We start from the raw sequence: 14,838 nt of genomic DNA on the forward strand, positions 1-14,838 counted from the left end.
ACAGGGTTGCCAAGAGTCAGATATGACTTAGCGACTGAACAAGTCACATCAGTCCTGGCCCCTTTTATGGCACAAGGAACTATTCATCTCTTTGGAACAACTGCATTTTCCAAGTCACTTTTGAAAATAAAACACTTGCATTAAAAAGAAATCAGAGGAGTTGCACCTTTTTTTTTTTTTTGGTGACGTTTGACCACATTAATGTTTCTGGGACTGGCATCATCAGACTGAAAACCAGAGATGCCTTGGAGAAACACCATCCACTCTGGCCAACGTACAAGAGTGGAAACCAGGGCCGTGAAAGACTCGGTGGCCTGACCACGCTGGCTCAGCCTGGTGGTGGCCAGGCGTGGGCCCTGGTCCCTGACTCTGCTCTCTGATTGGCTGGGAGATCGCTGGACAGTGGTTTCTGTTGGGTTTTCTGTTTTAAAAGCAGAAGTGAGCATTTCAAGTTGCCTGGTCCTGTCCAGCCTCAGGGCTCAACTGGTAAAACAGGAAGAAGAGACTGGAACAGGGAACATCACTTGCCTTCCCTTCCCAGGCCTAAGAACACTGTGGCCCTGGGCGTTGGCGAGATTGAGGCCATTTGGGCCTGTCCCCCACCCCCGGGCCTGTTGCCTTCAATCGCGTCCGGGGTTTGGACAACTGTGCTGTGCTCACAGGACGTGCGGGAGATGACACGTGGGAGACTCCAGCTCTCTGGGGCAGAAAAGGGGAAAGAGGCCATTTGATGCCTCTGGTCTCCACTTGGCAGGCCGGCGATGCTGCCTCCTCCCGGCCCCTGACCAGGAGCAGTGAGGGAAAGAAGAAAAACCACACGAAGGCTCCGGAGTGCGGCCGCAGCCAGTGCAGAGCAGGAGGGAGGTGGTGGGAGCAGGAGGGGCCGCAGGGGAGACAGGAAGGGTCGGGGGGAACTGGAAAGGCCACAGCACACGCTGTCTCCAGGAGCCAGCCGAGGCCGGGGCAGACGTGAGCGTGTGAACGAACCACGAGAAGGGTGACAGACGTCCCCGCCTCCCGCCTCCCTGGGCCTGGGGTGGCTCCCCCCTCAGCCTATCAACCTGAAAGCCACGGAACAAGGCATGTCGTGTGGGCTGGCGGGGACGGGAGCAGAGCCAGGCCAGGCATGGCTCGGGCTGTGGCTGGGCACACACCGCAAAGATGCCCAGACACGACCCCGAAGCCCCTCCCTGCGTCTCACAGCCCTGCTGTGAGTCCCCTACCCCGTCCCCTCGAGCTCCCAGGAGACTGACTCAGCTGCAGCCTCGTCGCCCGCCACACGCTTCTCCCTGCACCCCTGGGATGGGGCGACCTCAGCGGCTCGCCTCGCCCCCACTCTCTCCCCTCTCTGCAAACCCTGCTCCGCTCAGCCCAGGCGGGCATCACACTGCCCAGCCCCACCCCCCGCCCTCCGCACCCAGAGCCATCACGCCATCCACATGCTGGGCTCCCTACACCACACCCCACTCCTTGGGACAGTCACCCTGCCCCTTTCGGGAAGAAATAAGGCAGCCACCTCAGGAAACCGCGAGAGGCCCTCACATCACCAGCGGGTGGACAGCAGAGCCATTATCACTCCCTGCAGGCTCAGGGGCCCTTATGCGGGCCAGGAACTTGTTTCTTTGCAGCGGGGAAGCAGGTGAGGGACATTCTTCTTTAATTTAAGGGTTTAGGGACTTCCCTGCCAGTTCAGTGGTCAGGAGTTCACCTTCGGGTACAGGGGGTGCAAGTTCGTACCAGGGCAGAGGAGCTAAGATTCCATGCGCCTCAAGGTCAGAAAATCAAAACATAAAACAGAAGCAGTATTGTAACAAATTCAATAAAGACTTCAAAAATGGTCCACATCAAAAAAAAAAAAAAAAAAGTTTAAAGGGAAAAGATTTGAGGGAATTCCAAGGAAAGCAGTAAGAGGGAGCGGGGCACAGGTCGGGGGTGTTCTGACCCAGGCTCCCTGCTGAGATGGTGGGGGGGGGGGGTTGGCGCTCAGAGCATCTGAGACCAGATGCTGCGGTGGGACCAGGCTGTTTTGGGGCTGCAGTCTGCCTCCCAGGCACCATCCCGGGGTGCCCACACCCTCTGAGCGGAAGCAGAGGCTCCCGGAGGTGAGGGAGTGGTGGACGGTGGGGTCAACTGCCCCAAGCCCCTTTCTTGTGCCCAGCACACCCGCCCTCCCAGCTGCTGGGGTCTGTAATCGCCACACGCACAGAAAGGCGCTGCCAGCTGCTGGCCCCTCTGAGCACCTGGGAGGCCCGTGGTCCTGCACGCTGGCTGTGCCCGGGGACCTTAGCATGTGAGGGGTGTTGCAGGGTCTGACTGTATCTGATGGGGCCCCATCAAGTTGCCCACCTGCAAGGAATCAGGCCACGGGGGCAGGAAGAACCAGACATTACTCAGGATGAGCCGGGGCCTCTCCTCCAACCCCGTGTGGTCTACATCACCCTCCTCCTACAGATGTGGAAATTGGGACTCAGAGAGTTTGTCACGGGCAGAAGTGGCTCAGTGACGGGGGACCCGGGGTCTGAGCCCCTTCTCAGCAGGCCGTGGCACTGCCCTCAGGGAGCCGATGATTCAGTGTCTCCTGTCACTTCCTGCTCACCGGCCCAAAGGCCCCTCCCTGATTCCCACAGCCTCAGGCGGGGGACCCAGCGAGAGCAGAGGCCCTTCCTGGTGCCAGACACACCCCGCAATGCAGCCCGGGGCTGAGTGGATGCTTCTGCTTGACAGCGTCACGGCGTCCTGCCGGGCTGAGGTCGGGTGGAGCCCCGCTCCTCCTGGGGCAGAAGGAGGATGCAGCCCACCAGCAGAGGCTGGACTGGCTGGGATGCTGGGCGGGTTGGGTCCAGGCAACTCCGGGGGAGTTTCAGGTCAGGAACTGCCTGGCAGGCCAGGGGCTTCTCTTCACTCGGTCGTGATGCATGGAGGGGAGGCGGCACAAAGCCAGTCCACCCCAAGGGAACTGTATCTCTAACAGGCCTGCTCCCCTAGGAGACCTAATGGCCCAAGGGGCTATGGATTCTTGGTTTGGCCATAATTTCCAGCAAGCCAGATCAGATCAGTCGCTCAGTCGTGTCCGACTCTTTGCGACCCCATGAATTGCAGCACACCAGGCCTCCCTGTCCATCACCAACTCCCGGAGTTCACTGAGACTCATGTCCATCGAGTCAGTGATGCCATCCAGCCATCTCATCCTCTGTTGTCTCCTTCTCTTCCTGCCCCCAACCCCTCCCAGCATCAGAGTCTTTTCCAATGAGTCAACTCTTCGCATGAGGTGGCCAAAGTACTGGAGTTTCAGCTTTAGCATCAGTCCTTCCAAAGAAATCCCAGGGCTGATCTCCTTCAGAATGGACTGGTTGGATCTCCTTGCAGTCCAAGGGACTCTCAAGAGTCTTCTCCAACACCACAGTTCAAAAGCATCAATTCTTTGGCGCTCAGCCTTCTTCACAGACCAACTCTCACATCCATACATGACCACAGGAAAAGCCATAGCCTTGACTAGACGAACCTTTGTTGGCAAAGTAATGTCTCTGCTTTTGAATATGCTGTCTAGGTTGGTCATAACTTTTCTTCCAAGGAGTAAGCGTCTTTTAATTTCATGGCTGCAGTCACTATCTGTAGTGATTTTGGAGCCCAGAAAAATAAAGTCTGACACTGTTTCCACTGTTTCCCCATCTATTTCCCATGAAGTGGTGGGACCGGATGCCACTTTGGTTTCCCCAGGAGCTTCTTAGACACGGGAAGGCCCATATTGGGGTGCAGGGGACTCCAGAGGCTCCCGAATTGACACCAGGCTGATGGGGTGAATTCTCGCCGTGTGAAGTCAGGAATTTGCTTGAATTCTTAGCCCGAGATGGAGGAGGGCGGGGAGGAGGCAAGTGTGCCTTGTGTGTATCTGCCTAGCGGGCTTTTGGGGCAGGGGGCAGGGGATGATGAGGTCAAGGTCAGCATGAAGTCTGTGCAGCCCTGGAGGGAAAGAACCCACCCTCACAAGGATCTTCACGTCTTGCCAAAGTCTGCGGTTTCCATGGACACCAAGAGCCCAACCTACCGGTTGGGAGAGCCTCCTGCCCCTCTTCCTCTCTCTTCATTCACCCCCTTTTCTCACTTTCCTGCTCTCCCCTCGTCCCTCCTGCACATCTGCCTTCCCTGGGGTGCCCCCTATTCATGCATCCCAATCTCCTCCTTCCCCTTCCCCCCATATCCCTCCTCATGCTGGTTTGCACAATCGGGACCCTGTTGTGCCAGCCCGGGGCCCGTCGACCTTGTCTGCTGCGGCACAATTGCCAGGCAGCCCCAGTATTCTGCTGTACCCATCTGCCAACGTTTAGCTGAGCAGAAGACCACCCAGGATAATGATGATGCTTTTTGTCTAAATGTGGTACTTAAGACTAAGTTCTGAGAGGGGACACATCTATACCTATAACTGATTCATGTTGAGGTATGGCAAAAGCCATCACAATATTGAAAAGTAATTATCTTTCAATTTAAATAAATTAAAAAAAAAAAAAGACTAAGTTCCAGCCAAAGCTAAGCCAGTGAGGAGGTCGTGTACAAGCTGTCCTGTCCATCTGGCTTGGTAGGAGGAATGTGGGTGTGATGGCTGGGGCCCCTGCAGCCATTCTGATCTGTGAAATACATCAGTGTGTGCACCTCTCAGGATTTGCTCAGCTGTGTTTGCTCTTTGCCACTAATGATCCTTTGAGAGGGTCACCTGATACCTGCCACAGTCTTGTAGGCCGCAGAGTATATCAATTTTTTAAGGAGAGGCTGGTTGAGTTCCATCCCACCTCGTGGCAGCCAAGGTCATGGTGCCTAACTTTTTTCCTTTTCCTGCTGGGTGGGGCGGGGCCCATCGAAGCAGAGGTTCCATTTCTCCAGGCCCCTCCCCTCCTGCCCGATAGCTTTCCCACTGCTGCTCACGAGACTAGGAGACCTGCTCTCCAGGAGCTGTACCTGGCCAGGTCTGTTGGGGTGCAGATGGACACGTTCAGGTCAGGAGTCCCCTCGGGCTGCCGCTTGCTCTCTGCCCAGCCCCACATGCCCTCATTCACACTGAGGACACTTCCACTGATGTCCAGGCCTCGGGCTTTCCTGAGCAGGAGATGCAGATAGCTGCTGTGAGGAAGGTGGGGTCCTGACACCCTGTGGAGCTCATGTGGACCAACAGGAAGGAGGCCTTGGCCCACAGATTCTTCTCTCCTCCAGGGGCCTTTCTGGAAACCCTCCCATGAGACAACACCTCTGGCTGCATCTGCTGAGAGCTGAACGGCATAGCCTCCAGCCCTGAGTGTCTCCCTCCCTCCTTAGCCTCTTCGTCTGCCTCCCTTCCTGGGGTCACACTCACCACTGAGTATGGATGCATTTGCCTTGGCCTCAAATTCTGGATCCCAAGGAACCTGTCTCTGAAACAGGAGACACTCAGGGGATGGCAACGAAGCAAGGTAGGGGGAGCCAGAGACCCCAGAATCTGGAGCCTTCCTGCCCATCCTAGGCCGCGTGCCCCTCAGCTCTGAGAGACCAACATCCAGCCTATTGAAGCCACAGCTATGCTGGCTTTCCTGTTACCTGCAGCCTTATCCTGGGCTTCCCAGGTGGCATACTGGTAAAGAGTAAAGAGTCCCTCTGCCAAGGCAGAGACGCAAGAGACACAGGTTCCATCCCTGGGTCAGGAAGATCCCCTGGAGAAGGGCATAGCAACCCACTCCAGTGTTCTTGCCTGGAGAGTTCTGTGGCAGAGGAGCCTGGAGGGCTACAGTCCATGGGGTCGCAGAGCCGGACATAACTGAGCATACATGCAGCCTTATTTTAAGCACGAAGCTGCCCAGGACAACCTCGGGGCTGCAGTTCCCTGGCGCCTTCTCAGCCATAGTGAAAAATGCTTCTGCTGCCTTTCCCTCCTGTTTCACTCTCCAGGTCTCGTCTTATTTCCAATCACACAGCATTACCACGAGGCAGGCCACACACAAGGGGGTTTTCTGTTCCCTTCTCCATCCCTCCCTACCCAGTTCCCTGCTTTAAGGAAAAGGAACAAGATCTCTTGGAAGTTATATGATTTGCCTACAGGCAAGAGTTAATGACACAAAATCACTGGCCTTATGGTTTCCAGGCCATATCTTCACTGCATCCCCACCTTTCAGAGGTCACACGGTTTGAGGGTCACCAAATTTCCAGTCTCCTTACACCATGGCCCACCACTCTTGCCCCTTTAAAGTTAGAAGTGGTCTGGGGTCTGGCTGAGATCAAAGCAATGCACACAGAGGTGACCTGGGTCCAGACAGGAGCCCTAGGAAGCATGGCGATTCACCAGGATGCTCTTTATGTCTGGCCTGGGGAACAGCAGACCTGGGCTCGGTGCTCGGTCTGGCTGCCCCAGTCCTGGGGTGAGGCTGGCATGAAGAAGAGCCCTTGTGCCCACTTGTAGTGGGTATGTAGTGAGAAAGAGAAGTAAACCTTTTGGGCTTTAAGCCATTGAGACTTGGTGGGGGAGGGGGGGTTTACTGTAGGATAACCCAGTGCATCCTGACTATTAAATAGTACCCTGACTAAGAAACATGCATTCAATGGGCAAGTCCAGTCCACAGATTTGGGCTTATTTTGATTTCTTTCAAAGGAGACACATGGAAAGCAGTTTTATCACATATCAAAGATGTTCTCAGATTTGGACAACTTTGAGACCCTGGGAAGGGCATGTCTCCTTGGCTGCAGGCTTCACCATGAGGGCTCTGAAAAGGCTTCGAGATGAAAGCCAAGAACGCCCTTCACTTCCGGGCTTGCAGGCTCCAGGTAGATGTTCCAGGTTTCTGCCACCACACGGTTCTTCCCAGGGCCCCAGGTGACACCTGGGAGATATGCAGGCCAATCAAAATGGGTTAAAAATATGGTTTTGAACCTGCCAAAAATTCATATACGTAGGAAGAGACAGGTGACCCAATAGAGGCAGTAACTATGTCTCACGCCGTCAATCAAGGAAGCCCCGGAGTGGAGAGGGCTGGCAAAGGCGGAGATGAATCCCTTCCTCCTTAAAGTCCCTCAGCCTGTCTGGACACAGCAGAGCTCCTGGGAAAGGACGTGTCTCTTTTCAGTGGCTCTGGACACACATCAGGATGGGAAGAGGGGCTCTTCCTCTTTGGGGGACAGGGGAGCCCCCTACAAGCCTCCCTGTCTCTGTGAAACCGTACCAAGACCAGGGCTGCATTTCCTCTCCAAACTCTCAGCCCAGGAGCATTAAACACTAAACACATCAAAAGGACGAGGAGTCATCACTCAAAACAGTACGCTCTTTGCTTAAGAAAAGCTTCCTGGGCCCCTTCGAGCCTGCAATCTCCTCTTCTCCATCTTTGTGCCCTGCGGCTCTGTCTGGAGGGAGCACTGACCTGGTCCAGAGCACTCAGGATGATCCCCTCAGTCCAGCCCTGTGTGCTCCCCACCCACAGGGCTTGCCCTCCCCGTCTTCTCTGGAGAGGTAAGAAACGCGGGTTCAATCCCTGTGTCAGGAAGATCCCCTGGAGGGAAGTATGGCAACCCACTCCAGTATTCTTGCCTGGAGAATCCCAGGGACAGAGGAGCCTGACAGGCTACAGTCCATGGGGTCACAAAGAGTCAGACACGACGGAAGCAACTTAGCACACACGCACGCACAGTCATTCTGAGCTACTCCAAGCCTACCTCCTCCAGGCAACTCCAAGCTACTCAGCTCCCTGCTGGCCATAAAGTATCACTTTATTTGAGGCCAGTAATAGTCTCCCTAACACTTAATTACATAATCAGTAGTCCCATGTGTGTCATTTCATTATCCAACTTCATTATAAGTTGCACGGGGTAGGAATTAGGCCTCATTGACTTTTATTTTCATCCTGTCCTCCCCACAAGGATTTTTTTCTGGGGGCAAGAGAGTCACTCAACACACACTCTGCTTCATTTCACAGGAAAGTTGAGCCCAAGGCCGTTTCCTAGTCTTCATTTTTTTGGAACAGATTTTAAAAGTCAAAGCACCAACAAATGACTCTTCACGAATACTTTATCTGTGTATGGCTGCCAAGCACCAGTTTTCTAAAAAAACTTCTTTGGAGTGCGGCCGGGGAGGAACTGAAGTGACCCACATGTGTCTGATGCTTTTACACTGAAAATGTTGTTTTGTAAGCTCATCTGAGTGTCCAAGGAAAATTAAAAGACCTTTCCATGACTAAAAGCATCCAAACTAAATTTAGAAAAACTCTGAAACTCCTGCATGCAAATTCTACTGCCTCTGTACCAGGCCACCATCATCGGTCACCCCAAGTGGATCCCCTCCTGCCCCGCCGGGTACCTCCCCTACGTGGGACAGCTGATCGCCGTGATGTCTCCTCTCTAAAACGCAAACCTAGTTGAACACACTGTTGCTGCTTTTGCTAAGTCGTGTCCAACTCGTTGTGACCCCATGGACTCTAGCCCACCAGGCTCCTCCGTTCATGAGATTTCCTAGGCAAGAATACTGGAGTGGGCTGCCGTTTCCTTCTCCAGGGGATCTTCCTGACCCAGGGATCGAACCCGCATCTCCTACATCGGCAGGCAGGCTGTTTATCACCTGAGCCACAATTGAACACGACCCCTCCTGAAAGCCTCCTGATGCTCCCCACAATGCCCTCCATTGTGAACATAGCTCGAGGGGAGAGGCTTCCAGAAGATGCTTCATTTTCTAATCATGAGACAGCAGTGCCTTTTCTCCATGCTTAAGTGGCATCTTCTGCAGATTTCCTTTTCAAGCCTTCTAGCCTGATCTGACTCGCCATACACTTGGACAAAATGCTTTTTGTTCTGCTGAGAGAATGGAGTCCAGGATTCACAGGTATCTGGATTCCAGTCCTGTCTTGATGCTCTCTGAGCCTCAGTTCCCACATCCACAGAATGGGGCTAAATGGGCCCTAAGTGAGTAAGCTTTCTGCAGCTTTGACGCCTCACAATGTAAGTTCCGGCTCTGCCTGGAGGTCCCTATGTCTGCTTTGTAATCGGCTTCTTGGTAGCGGCCCTTTACTTAGTCACCAGGAGGAAAGTTTGGGGCAAGAAATGTCTCCTGAGTCCCCTGGCACAGGAAGCAGAAGAAGGAACCATGATCTTTAGCCTTCTGTGACCTCTGACCTCCCAGTGTTCACACATGGAGCCTCCCCACCTCTGTCTCACTGAGCTGATTTTGGGGGCACAGTTCCTATGCAGCTGACAGTGAGTATAGTTTCCATTGCAAGAGAAAGGGTTTGCATTTGTTTCCCCTGGGTGCTTGGTAAATGGGGCTTCCCAGGTGGCAGTAGTGGTAAAGAACCCACCTGCCAGAGCAGGAGATGTAAGAGTCGGGGGTTTGATCCCTGGGTCAGGAAAATCCTCTGGAGGAGGGAATGGCAATGCATTCCAGTATTCTTGCCTGGGGAATCCCATGGCGAGAGGAGCCTGGTGGGCTACAGTCCCTGGGGTTGCAAAGAGTGAGACACGATTGAAGCAAAGCAACTTAGCACACACGCACGCTTGCTAAATAAAACAGAAAGTAGAGTAGTGGTTGCTTACGGCTGGTGGGGAGTGGGATGTCGGGACAGGAGGGTGGAAGCTAAAGAGGAGTTAAAGAGGTTTATCTTCGAAGTAACAAAAACGTCCTAAAACTGATTATAGCAGTGATTGCAAATGGGTGAATAGTGGATGTGTAAATTATCTCAATAAAGCTATTTCACACACACACACAGACCCTGACAAGGAAGTAGCTTCTGAGAAGTCCAAGTCTCTCTGTGATGGTGGGAGAGACAGGTGTCATCCCCGTGTGCCCCAGTGAGGTCAGGTGAGGTGGGAGAGGCGCTGAGAGCAGGGTGAGCCTGCAGGTGGGGGACAAGCCGTGCAGGAACCAGGGGCAGGAGGAGCCACAGGGGCAGGAGAGCCAGAGCACCCGCCTGGCATTTCAGGCTCTATCGGCGGGTCCAGGCCCTTAGCCGGTAGATGAGCAACCAGGCACCTTCTCCCCAGTTAAGGTGTGCCAGGATTTCTGGAAGGGGAGGACCTGGGGTCAGGACACCCACACCCACTGCCCAGCTCAGGGATGTCATCACCCCACGCCCTCTCCTCTGACCCTTCTTCCCTCTTTCCTCACTGCCAGGTGAGCTCACAGCTTCAGGGAAGGGACCTGCTGATCCCTCTCCACAAAGATTAGGTACATAGATGATAGATGATCAGTTCAGTTCAGTCACTCAATCATGTCTGACTCTTTGCAACCCCATGAATCGCAGCACGCCAGGCCTCCCTGTCCATCACCAACTCCTGGAGTTCATTCAGACTCACGTCCATCGAGTCGGTGATGCCATCCAGCCATCTCATCCTCTGTCATCCCCTTCTCCTCCTGCCCCCAATCCCTCCCAGCATCAGAGTCTTTTCCAATGAGTCAACTCTTCGCATGAGGTGGCCAAAGTACTGGAGTTTCAGCTTTAGCATCATTCCTTCCAAAGAAATCCCAGGCCTGATCTCCTTCAGAATGGACTGGTTGGATCTCCTTGCAGTCCAAGGGACTCTCCAGAGTCTTCTCCAACACCACAGTTCAGAAGCATCAATTCTTCCGTGCTCAGCCTTCTTCACAGTCCAACTCTCACATCCATACATGGCCACTGGAAAAACCATAGCCTTTACTAGATGGACCTTTGTTGGCAAAGTAATGTCTCTGCTAGATATAGATAAATGATAGATAGATGGACAGGTACATAGATAGATATAGATGATAAATAGATGGATACATAGATATAGATGATTGATAGATAGATAATAGACATACCTTGGTTGGAGCTTCCCTGACAGCTCAGTTGGTAAAGAATCCGCCTGCAATGCAGGAGACCCCGGGTTGATTCCTGGGTCAGGAAGATTCACTGGAGAGGATTTAGGCTACCCACTCAAGTATTCTTGGGCTCCCCTGGTGCCTCAGCTGATAAAGAATCTGCCTGCAATGCAGGAGACCTGGGTTTGATCCCTGGGTTAGGAAGATCCCTTGGAGAAGGGAAAGGCTACCCACTCCAGTATTCTGGCCTGGAGAATTCCATGGACTGTATAGTCCACGGGGTCACAAAGAGTTGGACACAATTGAATGACTTTCACTTTCACTACCGTGGTTGATCCCAAGGATAGTATAATGAGGTTATCATAAGGAATCCAGGGGCAGGGGGAAAAAAAACAACAGTCATGAAAACAGGACTCCTCTTATACTCCACATATTCTTGGCTCAGGAGAAATCTTAGTTCTCAAAATGCTATAAGAGGTCAGAGGGCAGGAGTGTTCTCTGTGTGCCTGGCACAACGCCCTGAAAGGCAAGCTGTCTAGGGAAGAGAAGAAATTCAGAGATGCGGCTGGAAATTGCTCACAAGAGGCTATTACCTTTCCAGGTTAGATGAGCTCAGAAAAGTATCCTCTTGACTCCCACAGCCCAGGTGGCCACCTGCTCTGGCACATTGTTTCAGAGTAGCTGGTAGAGGCAACAATTGCCTCCAGCCCTTGACAACACAGGGAGAATGTCTCCCTTTGCATTATGGAGTCATCCCAGCCTGCCAACTTCTGTGTAATTCATTCCTACAGCCTCCATAGAATATGAAACCGCTCCGAACTGGGAGAGACCCAGAGGCCTTGGGCAAGCCTTCCTTGGGCAACACTAATGCCCACTTTTGGATGTCAGTCATGCATATTACATTATCAAAGACCCAGAAGAGTGGCAGTGAAGAAACCTGTTTTAACCCTGTTTCATGCATCATTTTCAAGACTTAATCATGGAAATCTTTTTCCTCTTAAATCCACTGCCATCTCTTGGATTCTATAGAACATTGTCTGGGAAATCCTGATTGAGTCCAAGCTCCACCCTCTGCCTCTCATTTCGTGCGTGGCTCTCCGTGAGACATCATGAGGTCACAAAAGGTAAATGGTAGCTGAGTGAATGAAAGGTTGACGAATTAACGAGGGGATGACTCAGTGGATTTACCTTAAGGTCTCACACACCCGATGGATGCCTGGGCAGTGATGGGCCCAGCACTCCTCCTTGCCTCATCTACACGGAGAAGCCGCAGGAGGGTTAGTGCTGTGGTTACCTCTATGCCCAGCCGGCCTGAAGTCCTCGCTGCTTGGACACAGGGCAGGACAGAGGAAGCGCTGGAGTCCGGGGTTTAATGTGGGATTATGTCGCCTTAGACTTTGTCAGGGACAGGACTAAAGGCTTGATGAGCTGAGCCATCTGGTTGGGTCCCCTCGTCTATCAAAAATAGCAAGGCTGTGTTTTAGGTCCACAATCTCTTATCCAGAACCCTGGCAGCAGCCGTGTTAAGAATTCAGAGGTTTTCAGATTTTTAAAAAGACAAGGCAGTGCGTCCACCTGAACTTGTGTAACATGGGTCCTGCCCCATGTGGGTGTCTAGTAGCCAAGTCGTGTGACTCTTTGTGACCCCATGGACGGTAGCACGCAGGCCTTCCTGTCCCTCGCCACCTCCCAGAGTGTGCCCAAGTTCATATCCTTGCTCAAACATCAATATTTTGGGGATGAAATGTGAAAGCTCACAGCAAATGAGATAAATAAGTTCTGTAAGTAGTTTTAAGTCAGTTCAGGTCGGATGTTGCTGCCAGTGGCCTCAGATATACAAAACTCTGTTGGTTTTCACCGCTTTCTGGATGTTAGGATTGTAGATGACAGAAAGGGGGGCTTTAATGTGCTTCTCACAGAAGGATGCTCACTATGAAGGAACAAGGGTGGACGGCGAGTCCATGTGATAAATCTAAGGACTTCTCTTTATTGAGAAATTCTATCTCCAGTGCGTCATGGTGTTCTTATTTGTAAACAAAAATTTTTCGGTGTTCCTTTTAGGATCAACTTACTTTGGACTTTGCTTTAAAGTTGTTTGTTTTGACTTGTAATCTGCTAAACGGGAATCTGTTTTTGTCCTTGAGGGACTCACAAGTGAGTACTACACTATTTTAACCATAATGAGAAGGGGACTGAGAATGAGGGGGTTTCCAAGACAAGGGGTGAAGAACAAAAGTTTAATGTTGTTGCTGTTCAGTCACTAAGTCATGTCCAACTCTTTCTGACTCCATGGACTACAGCATACGAGGCTCCTCTGTCCTCCACTATCTCCTGGATTTTGCTCAAATTCATGTCCATTGAGTCAGTGATACTGTTTAACCATCTCATCCTCTGTCGTCCCCTTCTCCTCCTGCCTTCAATCTTTCCCAGCATCAGGGTCTTTTCCAATGAGTCGGCTCTTCACGTCAGGTGGCCAAAGTACTGGAGCTTCAGCTTCAGCATCAGTCCTTCTAATGAATATTCAGAACCGATTTCCTTTAGGATGGATTGGTTGGATCTCCTTGCAGTCCAAGGGACTCTCAAGAGTCTTCTCCAGCACCACAGTTCAAAAGCATCAGCCTTCTTTAGGGTCCAACTCTCACATCCGTACATGACTACTGCAAAAACCATAGCTTTGACTATACGGACATTTGTCAGCAAAGTGATGTCTCTGCTTTTTAATACTCTGTCTAGGTTTGTCCTCGCTTTCCTTCCAAGGAGCAAGTGTCTTGTAATGTCATGGCTGCAGTCACCATCTGCAAAATTTCTGAAATCATGAAAGCTGTCTACCGCTTGGGCTGAATGTACCTGCACGGTTGTCGCGTGCCCCGTGACCATGACACAGTCACTGTTTCTCTCCTTGGGTGAGAACCAAATAGCAGCCTTTCTGACTTCTGGCTCTATGGCCTCGGATTCTAGCTTAGAAACAATGGTTAAACGCAAGCTGTCTCCTGTGGCCATGTTCAAGGGGCCTCCAGTTTTTTTAGTCCAACAAAATCCCACCAACACCATCAATTATTATTCGCCTAAATAAATAAAGTATAAATGTTAGGCAACATGACCTTCTTGGCCACCATGCTAACCGAACAACAACAGGTGTCCCAACTTCAAAACGGTTGTAAATATTCAATCTCTATACCACTGGACTGTCATACCGGAGGACTCTGCCTGTAGACTGGCTGGAGTATATTCGCTGGTGTTCAGACAAGGCTGACACACCGAGGCTGTACCTGCTCTGCATCAGGCATAGCCCCACTGATGAATAGGTAGAGACGTCACAAAACCAGAGTGCAACATGGGCTCCAAAGTGACCTTCGGCAGATGCCTTTACTTCAGGTGGCACGGCGCCTAACTGGTCAGACCCATCACATTCACTCCTGTTTTCAGAGCCCTCTGGACCTGAGAACCCGGAGGTGCCTGTAATTCATCCCTGGTTTAATGTCCCTGTTCACCAGTTTGTGCCAATTCAGCCCAAAGCTCCCAGATACTGGGCAAATTACATTACCTCCCTGGAGACCTGGGCTCACCAGGCCACTGAGCCTTAATAACCTTAAGAAGGGAACTTCCTAAACTCATACACATCTGAAGACTTGGGAAAGTGAGCTCCTCTCCATTAACCTTTAATTCCTGGAAGTGCCAAGGGCGCCAAGAGCAGCTGCGAGGGTTCTCTGCAGATCTTCAGAGGTGAGAACCTGATGCAGCTGAATGGCTCCAGGAAGCGATGCCAGTGATGAAGGCCACCTGTGTCCAGCTCCCACGTGGCATTCAGTCTCAGCAGCAAGAGCAACGCAAGAGCCACAAGCAGGCCCGAGAGCCTGCTCCCTGAGCAGCAAGATACACTCCTGCTGTTGGAGCGACAGTGACCCAACGAGAAGCTTGTGTGCAGAAGCTGTAAAAAGTGTGTGTTGGGGGAGAGTGGGGACGACCCCCAAGGAGGAGTCCGCCTCTCAAGGCCCCATTCTATCAGCAGCCCACATGAAGCCTGAGCACAGGGCCTGGCACACAGCAGGTGCTTAATAAGTGCTCTC

Source organism: Bubalus kerabau, chromosome 3 (genome assembly GCF_029407905.1).
Source record: "Bubalus kerabau isolate K-KA32 ecotype Philippines breed swamp buffalo chromosome 3, PCC_UOA_SB_1v2, whole genome shotgun sequence".
Classification (NCBI taxonomy): domain Eukaryota; kingdom Metazoa; phylum Chordata; class Mammalia; order Artiodactyla; family Bovidae; genus Bubalus; species Bubalus kerabau.